Source organism: Orbicella faveolata, unplaced genomic scaffold, assembly GCF_042242905.1.
Source record: "Orbicella faveolata isolate gen_17 unplaced genomic scaffold, um_ofav_v1 contig_34, whole genome shotgun sequence".
Classification (NCBI taxonomy): Eukaryota; Metazoa; Cnidaria; class Anthozoa; order Scleractinia; family Merulinidae; genus Orbicella; species Orbicella faveolata.
The window spans coordinates 8,209,337-8,229,175 of NW_028301563.1; the positions used below are offsets into that span (position 1 = coordinate 8,209,337).

Here is a 19,839-nt window from a genome sequence, read left to right on the forward strand (position 1 = left end):
TTATAAACATGAAGCATTCAACTGAAAGTAAAACACAAACTGGATTTAACAGAACCTTGATAAAATACATTCTCGGTAAGGACAAATGTAAACGGGCTATAAACACGCGTGGGAATCTTATGTTTAGTTGACGAAATTACCATCAAAAGCAGTCCTTGAGTTTTCTTTCCTGCTTTTCGTTTGCCTGCTCCTCCACTTGGTATCTAGCTTTCCATTCCTAATATACGAGCAGCTCGTCCGCAAAGACGTCTTCCCCGTCGTCGCTTGAAATATTGTAAATTGCTCTCAAAGCTCTAAGCGGTGAGTTCACAGTTGTCGAACGTGCTCGATCGAAGTTTATTTCGGAGCCTTCCGAATCGAAACTTAACTCTGACTCCAGTGACGAAAAAGAAATGATTCTGAGACAAAACTTGGACGTTTTAGTCCCAAAATACATCGGAACGATTAGTTTTGCGTTCTATTTTCTCGAGCAAATACAGAGAGTTGACTGAGGCGCTATTGTGTTTGGTTCCTGGGTAGACGTCATCAGGTATCGCCGCCCCAGACTCCCTAAAACGTGGTCGTGAAACACTTAATCGCGACTTTGAAAGGGCATAGAAAATCGACGATTCAACCAAATTCAAAAATTTCTTCGCCCAAATGCTTAAAAAAAAGTCTAGAAAAAAAAATTTGGGGGTTAGGTGCACTTTAACCGTGGCGATGTCTGAGAGTGATTTCGTACACTAATCACCGAAAATGTGGCTGAAACATACTGGAAATATAACACGAGGCATCGTGGAACGTCCAGTTGTCGACATGTCGCGAGGTAAGTGGAATATATCATTATTTTCTCTGTGCATCGTTATTTTCATGTTATTATGCTAATTAGGACGGCGGTCTTTGTTGACAAAAACACAGCTTAAACTTCTTCTTCTAACATTTTACAGTTTTAACTGCCCCAAAATCTTATTGCATGTTTTTACAGGTGAGACATTCCTCTTTAAGTGGAGGGTAGTTTTGGGATCTCAAGTGATGTACTTTTGGCGATATTTTCCTTTAAACTTCGCTTATTTTGTGGCGCTTCATGAGTAGTCCGAAAGGGAAGAAATTTAAAATTCTGTAGAAAAATTAGGTGATGATCAAATTGCCAAAACAGCCTCTCAATGTAACAAGAAACATTTGCTTGTCTCGAATAAAGGGTTTTTACCCGGATTTAGATCGTTTTCTTTGTATGGCAAATTGTTAAAAATGTGCCCTAAAATGGCCGCTGAAAGCCCTCTCAGAGGGGCAAAACCAAGATGGTGGCCCCAGCGCTAAAATACGAATCGAATTGAACTGAAAGTTATATTTTTGTGAATCACTTATCTAGGCCATTCATCTGAGAAAGTTTGAGGAATTTGATTTTTTTCTGGTTAAAATGACCATAGTTGAAAATTACAGAGGGCACCTCTTAAATAGTAAATGGGACACCCACTGTCCTAATCTCTGAATGACCATACAGTGCACTGAAAATGTGGGTAGTAAATTACGATCAATTATTGCAAAACTAGACTAAGTGATTTGGTCACTTAACATCTTACAACCACTGTCACAGAAACATGAAGTCTATTCTGCACAGACACTTATGAGCATTTTCAAACCTTCAGACAGCTCTCCCAAACCTGCTGTAATAGTGACCTCTCTGTAGGTATCAGAGGAACACATCTTGCACTCATCTTTATCAGTTTCCTTTGGACACCCACAAAAGCAAAAATTGTCATTGTTGACACATGCTGGGATGTATTGGTCAGTACATTTGGTGTAGCCAGAGTGATGTGGGTCAGCCCTTCTAAGCCAAACATTGGAACAAAATCACGCTTTAGAACAACCTCCCATCTTGTTGCAAGACTAGCATGCTTGGCATATTGTTGTAATCTTACATGCTTAGCTTCTCGGCCTTGCATGCTATTAATGCCTAAACCAACTTTATACTTCTTATACAAGAACTCAGTGTGGCATGTTACAACATATCCTATTGTCTAAACAGTTGGATTAACAATCTGAAGTAGTGTGGAAACAACATTAAAGAACCTCTGACAATGACCTTTCAATGCCATTAAGTCTTCCCCATCTATATTTACCCTTGAAAAAAGTGAAACTGCCCCCCTCAGCTCTAAAGCACAATTTGCAATTGCACAAAGTCTCATTTTGGTTTCAGGTGGATCATCATCACTCTCCAAAGCTGAAACTAGGTACATAAACTTATGGCTAAGTTTCTTACTTTCTTTGCCTGTAAATCTGTAGTCAAAGCTATTTTTTCGACCACTGTTGAGCCATTTTGTCACTTTTTTCATTAGCCTTCCAGCCTTAACTTCTGTTTTGAGTACTGAAAGGTACTTGGCAAAAGACGAATTCTCTGGAACATCATTAACATCTTTGCATGAAGAGGGGATGTTGGATTTTTCAAGACTCAAACTCAGTATGGTACTGTGGATAAATTGCCATGCATTGTTGGCATTATGAAGGGGCTCGGCAAGTCCAAGATCAACATATGGACCAATTAAAGGTTCGAATTCCTGCCTTGATTCTTTCCCTCGTCTAAAATCAAGAACTTTTGTTCTCCTTGTTGATTCTGCATAAGATGATTGATCAAGCTTTTCCTTGAGCTGTTTCACACCCTCAACCACTTCTAATCTCTTTGCATAAGCCCAAGGGTGCCATATATTTCCTGGCTCAGGTCCAAGTGACCCATTTGTAATGTGTTTGTTAGTTTCATTTACATTACCAAAGAAAAGAAGAAAGCTGTATTACTGAGTTCTCCAGAATACGATGCCAAAAATTTCATGTCTGATGGAAACAATTCAAGTGAAAACTTAATACTGAAATTTCTTATGTGAAAAGTTTTTTCCTTGATGGATTGAAATTCATGAACCAGTTTTTTTGCAAACCTTTTCATGACAATGTGATTTTCTGAGCAGTTGGCTCCTGCCAAAATGAAATTTTCTTTTTTACTGGTAATGTGGGTTCCACTGTTAACAAACGATAGAAGCCACGCTGTGGCTTCATCATCCTTACCAAAAGGTGCTCCGTCGGCACCACATGCCACATGAAAATGATACCTCTCCTCACCAAAATGCATAAGGTGTGAATTTTCACCTAAAGATTCATCAATAAAAATAAAGAGGTCTGCCAGTTCAAGTAAAAGATCAGTAAGCTCTCTATAAGCCCCATTCACATGCTCACTTTCATCTAAGTCATAATACAACTCAGATAGATCATGAACTTTGGCTACATTCCAGTTACTTTTAATATACTGCTTGACTTTATCGCAAGTCAACAGCTTAGAGATCCGTGCACCTTTAAGTAGTTGAATTGCTTTCCTTCGCTTGCTAGTAGTACTACAACTCATGGACAAATTGGACCTTATTGCTTTGTACTTTTCCTTACTAAGCAAACCATTACTATAAAGTACTTTTGCACTGCATAGGGAGTTATCATTACTGATTTCAAAGCTTTCAACAGAGGATTTAACAACTGATCCTAGCACTTTATTTACAACTTTGCTGGAATTTGCAACATAATCAATAAGCTGTTTAGGTGAGGCTTTGTTTACTAAAGTAACCCACATGCCATCCAAGGCAGGCTTTTTGTTATCTGAGGTGCCTCCATGAACCTCTTTGCAGCTCTCCAGGGTTTCCTTCTTTCTGCGTCTGCTTGAAATCTCGGTCTTGGGAACTGAAAGTACTTCTGAATTTGTATCACTGATTTGAGTAGGTTCACGCTGCCTTTTAAGTATTTTTCTCTTCCCTGTGGAGAAGAAAAGATGTCATTCATTGTATTAATGTTTCCCATAACCGGTAAATTCTAACTTATAGTCCTCTCAGGCACACAAGAGAAAAACACCACTGACCTCAATATTATTATTTACCTTGGTCACAGTGTAAGTTGTGAAACTGTGAATGCATAGATTTGATTTTAATTAAAGTTACTGTACATGTAATAAACAATACAACTTGAGGTTAGCCCATCTTGATCGAAAGTCCTGAATACCTCAGTGAAACACTATTTCAAATAAATACTAAACTACTACATATCCAAAACTTCAACAAATCAAGTTTAAACAATGGAAACCGTTATTACCAATTCTGGCATTTATATCCCCACTTCTGAAGGGCAACTAGGGAGAGAATAGCTATAAACAGAGCCACACACTCTACCTATGTTTTGTTTTTCATTAAAATAGATTTAAATACTGTTTGCCCTGAGAGCTCGTCAAGAGGTCTCACGTGTAAACTTGACATACAATAAATAAATATTTAAAAAAAGTGTTGCCAAGCTGTTCAGAATAAAACAAATGTATATATCCTTACTTATTGTTTCTGGTGCTAGTTGTCGTTTGGTAGAAGATAGTGCAGCTTCTTTCTCTTGAATCCTCTTCAGCTGTGTACAGAGGGCAAGAACATGAGTAGAATTCTATACACAATGATCAGTTATCAACCAAGGCATGTTATTTAGACATACATATCTTGGTAAACGTTTTCAGCACCAAACACTATAAAATAAAAGTCGGTCATTGGACATTGGCCGTCCATATATTCTCATTTCAATATTTTACCTTCCTGGATGCCAAGTTCAACTTTGTCTTTTCCTTTGAATATGCATCACTGACCTCTCGTTTCTAGGTCAGTAAAAAGTACATCAATAAGAAACTCAGATAAAATAATTAAATGACCATTGCTGTCCTACAATATATATGCCCATCGAGTGCCAAATTGCCTGGGCTGTGTGAAAATCAGGATAAAGATTGAGATGCTGGGGGAATTTAACGAGAGAAAATGTGTCCTTTGTAGTGTTATGGCTAGAGGATTAAGGCCTGCTAAAGCTGTCTACATCATTTGAAAAATGATTCATTAAAAATCTCCTTGGGAATTTTCCATCATGGGTCCATCATGCTTTGCCAATTTCCAGGAATGGGGGCATTTGAATCCCTATTATAAGCATAAAGTGCTGCATTTGAACATCAGCAGCAGCCAGCAGGAACAACTCAAAAAATTAGAATGCCTCAGGTGGGGAAGGGGGAAGGGGGGCGTGTGGAAGTTCTGAATTGCTCAGTACTTTAATATGGTTGCAATCAAGCTTCTCGAGAAAAAAAGTTGCACCATCTTCTTCAGTGTCCCAGGAAAAATAAGACATTAACTTTACATATATCTGGCACTGTAGACACAGTGTCTTTTCGTAATGACTTGCACTCCAACAAATAATTTTCTTTCAAGTTTCTCATACCATATTTGTATTCCCCAATTGGAAATCTCCTTTTGTTTACAGTTCTTGTTGACACACGACGATGTCTTCCTTTCCTTGCCATTTCCAGTTCTCTTTAATCACATCCCACGTACTTGTTGGCTAATCCCAAAAGACATCTCTTGAAAGATTCTTGATTGTGGAATTGTAAAATCAGAGACACCTGTCTACCTGCATAAGCAAATACAGATACGGTAAATGAGCTTTTGTAGTACATCAAGTCCAAAGTTTTGTTAAGTTCACATTAATACCTGTCTTAAACTACATAAATTACGCACGCCGTACAAGATTTTGTCACCCCAGCAGAGCGACCAGACCGAAAACGTTTTTTTGAAAGAAACAACATTCCTGTCTGCAGGAACGTATGATTTCAGATTTTCAATTGCTGCTCCTAAATTCAGGATTTTCGGAAAATTCTTGCCACATCGACCACCGCTGAGATCACAAATTTGCAGGACAAAAACAGACATAATTCATTCAAACTGAACGGGAAAATGCTCAAAAACAAATCAAAATGAAGCTTACCTGACCAGCATCTCAACCATCTTTGTCAAACTCAGCCACGAGGTTTAGACTTCCCATAATTCTCTTCCAAATATGAAATTATGCCGAGGAAAAGGTTGTTGTTATTCATCGTGGTAGATGCAATAATAATGTGTATTATCGTTTGTCTCACGATGTGGTCACTTGAGATGTAGATCGCGACGTTTCGACTGCTTACTGCTAGTCTTCTTCAGGTGATAAGGTCGACTGATTGCACGGTATCATTTATATCACAAAGGTCGGCTGTGATTGGTGCATTTCGATCCTCCTATTGTTCCATTGTTCCGGCGAGTAGCTGTTCCCTCAGTGGTCCGCTGTTGTACCGTTCTCCTGTTGTTGTGTTTCTTGATCGTGGGTATCCATGCTTCAGGAATTTCAATTCCGCTATCCCTGTTGATGTTGTTAGGGTGAAGTCTTATGTGAATAGCTTCCTTGACCCTACGTGTGTAACAGTGAGGATCTCGATCAATAAACTTGACCTCATTCCAGATAGGATAGTGGCCGGTCTTGTGGGTGTGTTCAGAAACGGCGGAGGTCTGGGTACGGGCGAGTCGTTTATCCCTGTCGTGTTCTTTGATCCTCTCCTGCATAGATCTCCCTGTTTCCCCGATGTAGACTTTGCCGCACTCACAGGGAATCCTGTAGACAACACCATCTTGTTTAGCCGGGTTGACGGTGTCCTTTGGTCGCACTAAGTGTGACCGAAGTGTCATGTCGGACTTAAAGACGGTGCGAATGCCTTGTTGTTCTAGGCAGCGGCGGCGAGACTCCGAAACTCCTTGGATATAAGGTAAAACGGCGGTGGATTTAAATTCTGCGACAGGCTCTCTTCTTGGGGTTGTTCGTGCCTTTGTGATCTTCTGTACAAAAGAGGAGGGATATCCATTAGAAACAAGTACAGATGACAGATGTTTCTTCTCTCCAGCGATTACTGATGGTTTGGTGACGAGACGTTTAGCCCGGTCGTACAGACACTTCACAATACCGCGCTTTACTGACTGAGGGTGGTGTGATTCATACGCTAGGTACTGATCAGTATGTGTTGGTTTCCTGTAGACACTGGTGGTAAGGCGGCCATCAGGTTCTCTGTAAACTGACGTGTCGAGAAAGGCGATCTTGCTGTTGTTCTCGATCTCCGTGGTGAAACGGATTGATGGTTGTTGACTGTTCAGGTGTTGCAGAAAGACGTCAATTCTATCCCGATCCAGGATGGTGAAAGTATCATCTACGTAGCGTTTCCAGATCTTAGGCTTGTAAGGTGCGGACTCTATTGCTTGTTCTTCAAATATCTCCATGTAGAGATTAGCAATAACCGCGGATACAGGACTCCCCATGGCTGTGCCGTCTCGTTGTTCGTAAATCGATCCGTTGTACTGGAAGTACGTAGATCTTAATACGAAATTCAAGAGGTCCGCGATTTGAACTGGTGTAAGTGTCGTGCGGTCAGCCAGGACTGCGTCGTTCTCCATTTTTTGTAGCGCGGCTTGTACGGCGCCCTCGATCGGTACGTTGGTAAACAGTGACTCTACGTCGAAAGACACCATGATCTCGTGGTCCTGGATCTCTTCACTGGCGATGGTGGAGGCGAAGTCAGTTGAGTTCTTCACTGTGAAGTTCGAGTTACCTGCAAGAGGAGATAATACGTTCGCCAAGAAAGCAGACAGGTCGTATGCAAAGGTGTTGACACACGACACAATTGGCCTAAGCGTTGTGTCGGCCTTGTGGATCTTCGGCAGACCATAGATCCTAGGTGGTTGTTTTTGTCGGGGTCTGATCTTGTTATAAACCGCTTCTGATATGTGTCCATTCCGTTTCAGGGTTAGCAGCTTCTCAGATAGCTTTCGGGTCAAGCGGTCTGTCGGATCTTTGTTGAGCAGCTGGTACGGTCCGGAATCAATTAGCGCTGACATTTTTGCGTGGTATGTGTCAGCGTCCAGGATTACTCTAGCGCGTCCTTTGTCGCCCGGAAGGACCATGATGGAGTTGTCATCTTTTAAACTTTTAAGAGCCTCCTGCTGTTCCTTCGTGATGTTGGGCGTGGGTGGTTGTGCCTGTTGAAGGATGGTGTTGACGGATCTCCTGACTGTGGGTTATCAACTTGTCATCGTATGTCCACTGCTCCTTTGTATTCGGCCATTGTGTACTGATTCTTGAACTAATTAGAAAATTCAGGTATCGTGACTTAACAGCAAACACCGCCATCTTTTGAATCTGCTAAACAATTAATTTGTTAGAGGAGATTACAACTTAAAGACAGTCAACAGACATCCACTGTTCGCTTAAGTCTAACACAATAACCATTTGCCATTTAATTTCATTGTTTCTCGCTGAGTGAGAGATCTTCACTTGACTCACCTGAACGTTTTCCGTACTATGTCCACTGCTCCTTTGTACTTGGCCATTGTGTACTGATTCTTAAAATTAGAAAATTGACAATTGCACTAATTCAGTTCAGTTATCGTGACTTAATATAGAGCCCTCCTCTCAGCAAACACCGCCCTCTTTTGAATCTGTTCTTTAAAATAAGGTCTGTTCTTCCCATGACGCGTGTCTCGATCTTTATTCAACCCCCCAAAAATACCATTTAAAACGGAAATGACAGCATTTTTCTTGTTACTTTACTGTTTTTATTTCTTCTCGAGAGCGCACCCTAAAAGATACTCTCCACCCCTAAGCGAGACGACGAGCATCTAAGACCTTTTTAAATCAAATGGGAGTCTCCGCCCACCTCCAACTCCTCCTTACTTTACCAGCACTTACTTTAAACGCCTGAACATTAAATTGCAATAAGCAAAGGACAAACAGCTAAAAGATGGAACGGTTGTACTGTACATGTAGCTCAAATAGTTTCGTTTAATAGTTGAACACCACGCATGCTAGGTTGTCTCGCTTGTTAACCTCTTCTACAATCCCTGACAAAAGTAACTGCGACAGTTGCGCTTGATCACGTATTCCCCCACCCCCCCTAATCAATGTTGGAAAATGTCGCGTTTTTTTCAACAAAAAGGGACAAAATCACCTGATTATCAACATTGTAAGTGAATGAGGGGCGGGGCAGGAGGGGTAGGGAGAACTTGCTTTGTGTCCCAACGTTTTTGTCTGGAATTGTCTGAAAGAAGAATTTAAAGGATATCAAACCACTCGCTGTAAAACAAGTTGGAGAAAAGGGGGAGTTGAACCATCTCGCGGGTACAGCTAACGAGTGCCACTAAAAAGAAACAGCATGCAACGACAAGTTTTACCTGGGTAGGCGCCAAAAATCGTAAAGTCATCTTTTTAAATGAGCTTCTACGGTAGGCGATCGATAAGTCCGTGACATAAACCTCTATTGCTTCTCAAGGGGCAAATGATTCACTTGTTCGCCCCTCAAATCCAACTATGCGCAAGATATTGTCTTGAAAAGGATGTTTCTATTTCCTGACTGAGAAAATGATCTTGTCTACTTCTTTAGAGGGGTGGTTGATTCGCGCAAAACAGAAATGATGTAAATTCGGCTGAAACAGTGGGCACCGAGCAGGTGAATATTTTCGCCTTAACCTTGCTGTCTCGCAGAGTTTATCAGTGCACAGCAATAAAGCGTTGCTGCTACCTAAACGCGATTAAATTAGGCATGTCTCTCTTCGTTTTCCTCTCCAATACCGGAGCGCGTATAAAGCGAGGTGTGTTCTCGGCTTTGGAAGTGTCACCGGATAAAACATTTTGGTTCCAAACTGCTTCGTGTCATTCGAATTATACCTTTTTCCGCATCATAGGAATTACTAAAAACTATTTAAGATTGTTTGGGATCAAGAACTAGCAAAACAGAGCTTTGCGAGAAGGTTTACATGGTTAACCGCTCAATTAAGATAGGAAGGGTACACGCGTAGTTAACTTAGTCTGCGGCAAATGGATGATCATATTTCAAGTGTCAAACTCTACTATTTTGCCCCCAAATTGCTTCCATCCTGTATTTGAAATGATGTGAACTAAGAAATTTGTGTACCTTCTGCCAATTGGGAAGATCAGCGAAGGTTAGGTTGCAAAACGCTTACTTTCAAATGGTTAACCGTTGTTGGTTATTCGTGCGCGTTAATTAAATGCATGGAACCCGGAAGTTGTTGTGTCGCGTATAATCGTGATATATCTGAACACTGTACGCGGGTAAGCTTCAATCAACTTATTTAACACTATTCCGTGAAACAACACAAAGATCTGCTACTTCGCGAATTAATAATCCTGGAAAATGTCCTAAATAATAGACAAGAGCTCTAAATCCCATTTTGCTTGAAGCAGATCGCAAATTTTGTCCTATTACAGGCGGTTACGCGTTATATTCCACGAATATCTGCACTGAGCCTTAATCCAGATTGACGTAGAAAACTTCTGTCCAATTTACAGAGACAAAGTGTACGTCATTGACCCGAAATCAAAATTCTAAAATATTGTGACGCCATGACAATCGTTGGCGTTACCTTCACTAGAAAATTCTTCGCATATCTCTTTCAGACAATCCCGGACAAACGTAGTTGGGACAGCTGAGCTGGATCACGTATTCCCCATCCTCCCTAATCAATGTTGGCAAACGTTGCGTTTTTCTCAACAAAAAGGGACAAAATCATCGATTATCAACATCGTAAGTGATGGGAAGGGAGAACTTGCCTCGTGTCCCAACTTTTTTGTCTGTGATTGTAGACTGGTTACCAGTCATGTATACAAAGTCATGCAATGGATTCCATGACCCACTGCTCTTGGAACGCCCTCTGTTCTGAAAACCTTTACATGGGAAGTGCTGCACCATTTTGAACGACATCAAACAATCCCTGCACAGTCCTTACCTAATGCCTAGACCTGACAACTTGATAGGGATATGTTGCAGTGGCAGCAAACGTTTTTGATAATGAAGCCATTATAAGATATTCTCTAGAGTTCTAGGGAAAAAAAAAGTAATAGTTGAGTCAGATTTTCCAGGTTTTAAATACATTATTTGAGCCTCTAAATGAACAGATTTACATGTAAATAGTATTCTCTAAAACATATCAAATTCACAGCTTCTAGTATCACTAACCTACATGTATATGCAAGTTAACTTTTGAGTTGACAGTTGAGGGTTATTTTTTAAATCCATTACAGGCCATTTATTAGCACTTATTCTAACCTAAAAGTCTGGATGTCTTTCGTTTTGGTTTTGGTTTTTTTTTTTTGGTCAAGGTAATTCAGTTTTACCCACATTACATGTAACTAGACGCTCTAAGAGCGTTTACTAGGTGACAATTTTTTTTTCACCGTGTAACAAATTAAAACGACAACACCGTATCAATCGGATGGGCCGTAATCTTTTTTTTCTCAGATTTAGCAAATTTAAGATTTGGAAGGAGATGCAAGCTTATCTTCATCGCTCGTATTTTGTGTTGTGTGGCGGCCATAATAAAATTTAAATACGCCGTCAACTGGTGCGAGGTCTGGAACCAAGAATTTAGGAAAATCAGGGAAATTCTGATACCTCGTCGAGCCACTCCCTGTCAATCACTGATGTAGTTATAATTTTACATTAACAAGACTATACAATGTAATTTTTAACTTCGACTCCATTGCCAAGATTCTCTTCTTGTTGTCTACGCTGACAACGGTTTTTATATAGCGAGAAAGGTTCGCAGGTTTTTTCTTTTGTTCGTTTTTGTTTGTTTGTTTGTTCTTAAGGGGAGGGGGATAGTTCTTTTCGCCCTTTGAATCTTGCGCTCGTTTTATAACCAGTGTAAAATATCTTTTAAAAATCCATAAATCATCAGACTGAAAACCGTAATGAAACAAATCAAGAACTGTAATGGTGGACGAAAGCCCTTGGGATACTAATGTTATTCTCTCCTCCCTACTAAATACAATGTTAAAACTCAGGCGAAATTACACATTGTAGGTAGGGTGGGCGGAGAGGCTAAGCAGGTGAAGTTGTTCTCGCTCGCGACTGTTGTCTGGCGTGTGTGCAAAAGCGCCAAGAGTACAAATTTGTCTCAAGACTTTTGTCCATGATTGCAGGTGAAAACTAAATTAACTGAATCCTCTTCGTTTCATGGGGGTGTCTGGTGAAGGGTTTATAGTGGTAGCACGTTTACAGCGATGTGGTCCATCTTAGTGCCAGGCAACTGGTGATTGGCGTACTGGCTGTACTGGTTCACACATACATTGAACGCCCCAATTCGCACCCTTGACATGATGACGGCCACACTCCGGGCAACGTCATCAACCAGCCGGGTAAACTACATAACTAATAACTGTCCGCCTCACCACTTGGGATATAGGGCCGCAACACCTTCTCTCCACCTCAATCTATCCCTAGCCCTGTGCTCTGTTTCTCTCACAACCCTTTGGCGAATTCTTCTTCAATAGAAATATAAACTATTTTAAGAATGACGAAGTCAAACTGTGAATATAAACACTGGTCGCATACTGATCACAATTTCTTCTATATTGACAACATGTGGTTTAGCTAAACTACATCCACTTGACAATCTTTATCTTCCTCTTTCTTCACCCATGGGAGACTTTAAGATGTTTTCGCCAACATGGGGGCATGGTCTTCATACTACATGCAAAAAGGGATAATTTTTGATTATTTTAAAGGAAATATTGCTGTCTGGGAACTATCAACAGAAACTTGATGTCAAAAAGCAAAATTGCAAAAACGCAAAGTTTAACGACATTATGAAAAAGTGTAAACTCTGACTAAATGATATTGCATCTTAAATCTTATTGATTTCGGAGCACCTTTCACCCCCAATAATCTTAGACATGTCTGGTCTGGGTATAAAGCAACGAGAATTTCTCATTTAGAATGAAATAATTTCAGGGAAAACACGCGGGATGGAAAAGGGAAATCATTAACGATACCAACTTGATAAGCCATCCAGTTCACAAAAAATAACATTCAAACAAATAAGGGTATACCTGTCAAGAAGCTTGATGCGATGAGAAGAAATAGCTAGAATCTGAAACTGAATCATCTTGCGCCTAGTTTTTTGTAATGAGGAAAACCGGAATTTTTGAAGTTTATTTTCTACTGTGATCCAAGGTTTAACTGCAGAAGATCCCTTTTAATATCGCTTGGAGACAGTGAATTAGCTTGCCTATGTCTTATTTCGAATAAAGAAAAAGTTTACATTTAGACAAGAATGGCTATCCTTTAGACATATTCAGCCAGCTTTGTTAAACTAATTAGTTAAATAACCGTATTCTCTTTCCTCATTAAAAATGCGCAATTAGAACAGAATTAAAGCATATACGTGCTGTGGTGTGCTGAGTCATCCGTCACGCGAAAAAGTGACATGATTGGCTTATGTCTGACATCAAAGCGTTGTTTTAACTTTGAGTCATATTATGCCATCTTTCATTAGTCGTTGTTAGCTTTTGTTTCAGCATACTTCGACCAGACATCACTGCTGATTATTCGATACTATATTGACTTGTATCTGAGAGTGATTAGATAGAGACATCCGTCGCAGATTAAGAATGAGTGTTTCTCTGCTTTTCGTTTTCGTATCATGGAGTTCAGTAATCCTTTGTCCAACTCGGACGCAGGGTGAGTTTGAAAATGTACTCTTTACCTGGTTTGTAATTCATATAGATAGTGTCTTCATTAAGTTGTCTTCAGTTTAGCTAAAGATGGCTGTTGAAGGATTTTTGATGATTTGGGAAACGAATCGATAGGCAGAAATTATACCTAATTTGTTCGAATTCGAATCACACCCTTTCTATTCGGTCTTACGCAGGGTGAGCCCCAAATCTCTCCGCCGTAGCGTATTAATCTTGTGAAGTGCGGACATGTGACGAGAATAAAGAAAATCAGGCGCTGCATAGACTGTTAATGTCACGACATTCTGTCCAGTTTTCTAAATTGAATGATATCTTAGCAGGCCATCTACTTCTCTTCGAGATCAAGGGTTAGTTTTAAGTCTTTCGTTTGAATCGGGAGCCAAGACGGTCGCTGATGATCTCCGATTAGCCGTAGATTTGGAAGTGATGTGATAAAATACTACACGCATTTGTGCTCATAACCAATTCATTCTAAAAAATGATGCATTGGCAGAATCTAAAACGAAGAAGTGAAACGAATCTTAAATCAGCAGCTTTACCTCTAAAATATGAAACGAAACTGACAGCAGTGGAAAAAAAAAGCTGTGTTTACTTGATAAAAGGTTGATGCTGAGTGTTTTCGTTTTCATTGGAAAAAGTGTCTAACAGTTAACTTGAGGTGCTTACCGTAAATCCTTGGACAATCACCCGATCCTTTTAAGTCTTGTAAACAATGTCGAAATAGGATTAATTCAGTTATCAAATTATCAAATTACTTCAATTTTCTTATCTTGTGATGTGAACATAATTTTACTTTGTATCATATCTATGTAATCCATGCTTTGAATTAAAATAGACGGTTTTGTAGCGAGAGAAGCATAATCTTCCCTACCTTTTCTTAGCCTGTAATTGAAATTACATATTAGAGGAAGTTAATTTGCTACCGTTTGTTTAAAACCACCCGCAATGCAGGTCAGTTTGCGCAAGCAACAGAAATCTGTTCTATTATTTAATTGTTCGTTTTTTCTGCTCGTACTTGTAGAAGGTTTACTTCCATAATCCGATAGAAACAAATAACTCCAAAAAAAAAAAAAAAAGAAAGAAAAAAGCTCGTGGAAGTATCAGAAAAGAGTATATAAAAAGAAACTAAATAGGAACATCAAATTTTATTATATTTTCATTTACAGTGTAATAACGAAAATGGCTGTGATCGTGATGTTAACCTGCCGCTAATTTTGAAATAATAACTCTCTCAGCGGAGGTTGACGTAAGAGGTCTTGACGCAAGGGTAAAAATATTATCGAATTAAATGCCAAACCTGCCAAAGATGAAGACCCATTCTCGTTTAAATTTGCCATACGTACAACTGTACCTACAAAATACGTTCATGATGCAGATTTAACGTAGATATCGTGCCTCGTATAATTAGCAATTTCCTTGGCAACCTATTTCCGCTCTTGTTGCACGAAACTTCTACTCAAAACTTAATCAGCCCTATTCGTTGACCAAACAGAAGCTAATAATTCGAGGGAACAGTTCCTTCTTTTTCTATAATCTTGGAAAAACGCGAGCTCCAAACCTATTATTTTTTGAACAAAACTTGAAAAGCTAATAGGCACCTTTTTTCAGAATATTAATTTGCTGTCTGCATAGACAGGTGGCAAGAACAAGGTGGATATTATATTGACGTAACACCAAATCCTCACAAGGACAATTACTAAGAAATGTATGATGATTATTAATGAGAATTTACGCTTGATCTCGGGGACGGATAGATTAAAAAAAACATGCCGCGTTTCGCACCTTCAAAAGTCGATTTCAATTTACGTTCTTCGTTAATTATCACTTAATTACGACTTCGAGGTGCCCAGTGTCCCAACATCAGTGTCCAATGTGGTATAAAGAAGGAATGCACCAGAAGTTCGAGTAACAAATAATAAAAAAGAAATGTACCCAGATTATTTACATGGTATTGCAAACTTCTGTGCGACTGGTTTAAATATCTTCTCAAAATTAACTTTTAATAAGTATGAAAAGTCGCAACTTATAAAAAAGTTTTAATTGTTAGCCGCTAAGGCTCTGATTAAGGGTATTTTTAGCAGGTCATAATTCAAGACCAGGGAGCTATTTTCTCTGACATTTTCGTTGCGAAAAAAAAAAAAAAAAAATGTCAAATGATCTTGAAGTTTTCGTACACGGTGTTTCTTCAGTACGTCCACCTTGTTTGCCACCGTAATATCATCTCTTCTAAATGAATGAACGCCGAATGAACGAACGAACGAATATATTGAGACGAGTACGAGCTGCCAATAAATTAGCTGAATTTTACCATTAATTTGAACGTCTCCTAACGACAGATGAGCTAAGCCACAAGTTTGCTTGCAAGCAACCAAATGTTCATGCATGCTTAAATTACTTGCTAAAATTTGCAAGCTCCGTTGCCTTTAAAGTGCCTATGAAGTAAAAAAATAATTGCTGCATACTTGAAAGCCTTTTTAAAGTAAAGAAGAATGTCGTTTTCCTGGCCTTTGCTGTTTAAAAAATAACATCATATAGAAAAACATGAACCTCATTAACATTATATAAATAAACGGAGCTCGAGGCCTGTAATGAACGTTTCTGCAAGATGTGGCATGCTCGTCAAAACAAAAGCTTTATTATCGCTAAAAGCTTTTTTCCTTCCATTCGGCGCAAGTAGAAAAGCATAAAACTAGCCCTAGGGTGTTGAAAACCCATGGAAGTAAACCCAGCTTTGTGAAGCGAGGTAAGCTAAAACTTCATAACTCTCTTTCAAATTTGCCCACGTGCTTTTTTTTTTTAATATAGTTTTACTCAACCATATGTTGTTCTCCTCAGTAGTTTACTGACATACATTTTCACATATAGCAGTTGGGAGAAAGTGCTTGAATGTCAGGCAGAGGTAAGTCACTTTTACCGTAATCATCTTCTTTAGTTAAAACATCTTAACGAGAATGCTCATGATTTAATAAGTGTTTCAATCATGTATAGAAATTTGTGCTGATCGTTATTGAAACTTGAAGGGCTAACGCTCGATAAAAAGATACAGATAAGTCACAGTTCTCCTTGTAGAAAACAAAGCTGATCGACAATCTGAGGATAAAGGATGGGCCGAGCAATCAGTTTTCTAGACGTCTAATCTAACTTTATAAATTCTTTTGATAATTTCGGGATTAGCAAGCTACATTGTACATGTCATGGACTCACTGGACATCTTCTTCCTTGCATTAAGCGCTTGAAAATTCACGAAAGAGAAACCTCTACTGGAAGTGCTGCTTTATTTTCCTTGTATTTGTAAACATTAAGTTCTAAGTAGCATTTATTTCGATAATTGCGGGATTAGTTTAGCCTTTGAGCGAATCGTCTTTAAATAGAAACGTAAACTCCTCGAAACACGACCGCGTCAAACTGTGCAAACAAACAACTGGTCGCATGATGAACACTTTTCCATTAACACACGGAAATCTAAAGTGCTTGTATTTTAAAATCTCTATCTTTCTCGTTCTTTGCTTGTTGGAGACTCCAAAGATTTTTGGGAAGAAGGAATTATAGCCTTTTGCATGAGACAAGGGATAATTTTCAATTACTTTAATGGAACAAGTGATGTCTTGGAACTATCAGCAGAAACTTGATATCAAGGGGCAAAATTGCATAAATTTAAAGTTTTAAGGCATTGGTAGGAAGTGTAAACTCTGATTAGGAAATCTGTCGCCGTTTACTTTATTGATTCTTGAGTAGCTTTCTCTCCCAATAGTCTTTCACATGTCTGGGTATTCAACATGTACACTTTCTCATTGTAGAATGTACAAATTTAAGGGCAAACACGCTGGATGAAAAAGGGATATCATTAACGAAGGTTACCGTCTCAATAAACTATATATGATGTTCAAAAAAAAAATAACATTCAAACAAATGAAAGTATAACAATAAAATATCTAGATGCAAGACTAAATAGCGGAAATATGAAACTGAATCATCGCTGCGTTCAGTTTAAGAAAGAATGTTATTTCTTAGAAGGAAAACCGAAATTTGAGAAATTTATTTTCGTCATTGATGTGAGGTTTAACTGCAGATAATTTATTCAATCAACGCTTGAGGACAGTGAATTAGCGTAACGACCTTAACCATGCCTTTTATTTCGATAAAAAGCAAAAATAAACAAAACAAAACAAAACAACTAAAACTCAGACTTTCACTAGAGTGGTTCTCCTTCAAATGTATTTAACCAACCTACATGTAGGTAAATAAATTTACTGAAGAACCGTATTCTATTTACTCATTAAAAATGCATAATCAGAGCAGAAAGTTTATATGTACTTTGTGGAGTGCACTCTCTCGTCAAGCGAATAAGTAGCATGATTGGTTTACGTCTGTTATCTGAGCACTGTTTTAACTTTAAGCCATATCATGCCATCTTTCATTAGTCGTTGTTAGCTTTTGCTGGAGCTTAATTCGACAAGACATCACTGGTGATTATTCAATACTGTATTGACTTGTATCTGAGACATATTAAGTGGAGACATCCGCCGCAGGTTAAGAATGAGTTTCTCTCTGCTTTTCGTTCTCGTGTCATGGATTTCAGTAATCCCTTGTCCAACTCGGGCGCAGGGTGAGTTTAAAAAATTTCCTCTTTACCTGCTTTGTATTTCATAGATGCTATCTTAATTTCTAAGTCAGCGTTGCCCAGTTTGGTTAAAGATGGCTGTTAAAGGATTCTTGATAATTTGGGCAACGAATCTTTAGTCGGAAATTATACTTAGACTAATATGTTCGAATAGGCATCACATTGTTTCCATTCTGTTTTACACTGAGTCTGTGCCGTATCTCTCTGTACCGCATTAATCCTGGCAAGCGCGGACGTATGATGAGAATAAAGAAAATCAAGCGTAGCATAAACTGATATTGTCACAATGGTCTTTTGAAAATTAAGTGATATGTAAGCAAGCCTATCTACTTCTCTTTGTGATCAGGGTTAGTCTGTAGTCCACCGGTTGAATCGGGAACCAAGACATTCGCTGATGATCTCTGATTAGCCGTAGATTTGGAAGCGATGTGATAGAATGCTACACGCGTTTGTCTTCATAACCAGTTAAATAATTCCAAAAAGTGCCGCATTGTCAGCATGTAAAACGAGGAAGTGAGACAAATCTTAAACTAGCTTTACCTCTAATACATAAAAAGGCAAATGACAACAGTTTGAAGAAACCATGTTTACTTGATTAAAGGTTAATGCTGAGCATTTTCCTCTTCATTGGAAAATGTGTCTAACAGTTAACTGGAGGTGCTTACTGTAAATCCTTGGACAGTCACTCGATCTTTTTAAGTCTAATAAACAATATCGTGTATGAGATACGTGCGTCATCTGAATACCATATCATGTATAAGATAGGTGCATCAGCCATGTTTACCAAATTCAAATTACTTCAATTTTCTTATATTGTGTTTTAACGTGATTTTACTTTGTGATACATGTTTATACGGCTCATGCTTTTCATTAAAACAGTCCGTTTCCTAGCGCGAGTAGAACAATCAACTCTGCAACTTTTGGCCTGTAGATCAAAACTCACAAAGATCTCAGAGGAAGTTGCTGCTGTTTCTCAAAAACCACCCATAAGCCAGGCAAATTTTGAGCAGACAAAAGAACTCTGATCTGATATTTCTTTGTTCGGTTTGGTGTTCGTTCATGTACAAGCCTTCCTTGTATAATGCGATACAAACACAGAACCCGAGAAAGTGCTGTTGACATTGTGATTGCACGAGTAAAGAGAATTCATATTTTGATTTTTCTTCATTTTCTTGCTTTTTTTTCCCAAGGAAAAGGAATTTAAAACATAGTATAAATTAACGTGAATTCAAGATCGTGCAGTGGGTAATAGTCAGCTGCTTGTATATGTATTATAACAAGAGGAAATTTAAGGAGTGTTAAAGCGCGCAATTTAAGGAGTGTTATGGTGTGCGATTGAAGGAGTCTTATTGTGCACAATTTAAGGAGTCTTAAATGCGCAATTTAAGGATTGTTAAAGTGCACAATTTTAAGAGTCTTAAAGTGCGTAATTTAAGGAGTGTTTAATTGCAGAAATTAAGGAGCCTTAATGTGCGTAAGTTAAGGAGCTTTCAAGTGCACGGTTTAAGGAGTCTTAAAGTGCGCTATTAAAGGAGTCTTAAAGTGCGCAATTTAAGGAGTCTTAAAGTGCGCAATTCAAAGAGTGTTTAAGTGCGCTATTTAAGTTGTGGTAAAGTGCGCAATTTTAGGAGTCTTAAAGTGCGTAATTTAAGAAGTGTTTAATTGCGCAAATTAAGGAGTCTTAAATTGCGCAATTTTAGGAGTCTTAAATTGCGCGATTTCAGGAGTCTTAATGTGCGTAACATAAGAAGCCTTAAACTGCACAATTTAAGGAGTCTTAAATCGTGCTATTTAAGGAGTGTTAAAGTGCGCTGTTTAAGTAATCTTAAAGTGCGTAACTTAAGAAGTCTTAA

General features: G+C 38.8%; 2 pseudogenes across 1 annotated transcript; both read right to left on the bottom strand.

Moving 5' to 3' along the window:
* Positions 1–15,493, bottom strand: part of LOC149104557 (solute carrier family 25 member 32-like) — a 45,565-nt pseudogene extending 30,072 nt beyond the window's left edge.
* On the bottom strand, positions 1,585–6,244 carry LOC149104559 (uncharacterized; annotated as a pseudogene). Its single transcript, XR_016201406.1, has 5 exons — positions 5,785–6,244; positions 5,242–5,430; positions 4,574–4,636; positions 4,329–4,398; positions 1,585–3,765 (listed from the first exon to the last, which is right to left on the bottom strand). The product of XR_016201406.1 is annotated as an uncharacterized LOC149104559 (transcript).
* Positions 15,494–19,839: the final 4,346 nt, after the last annotated feature.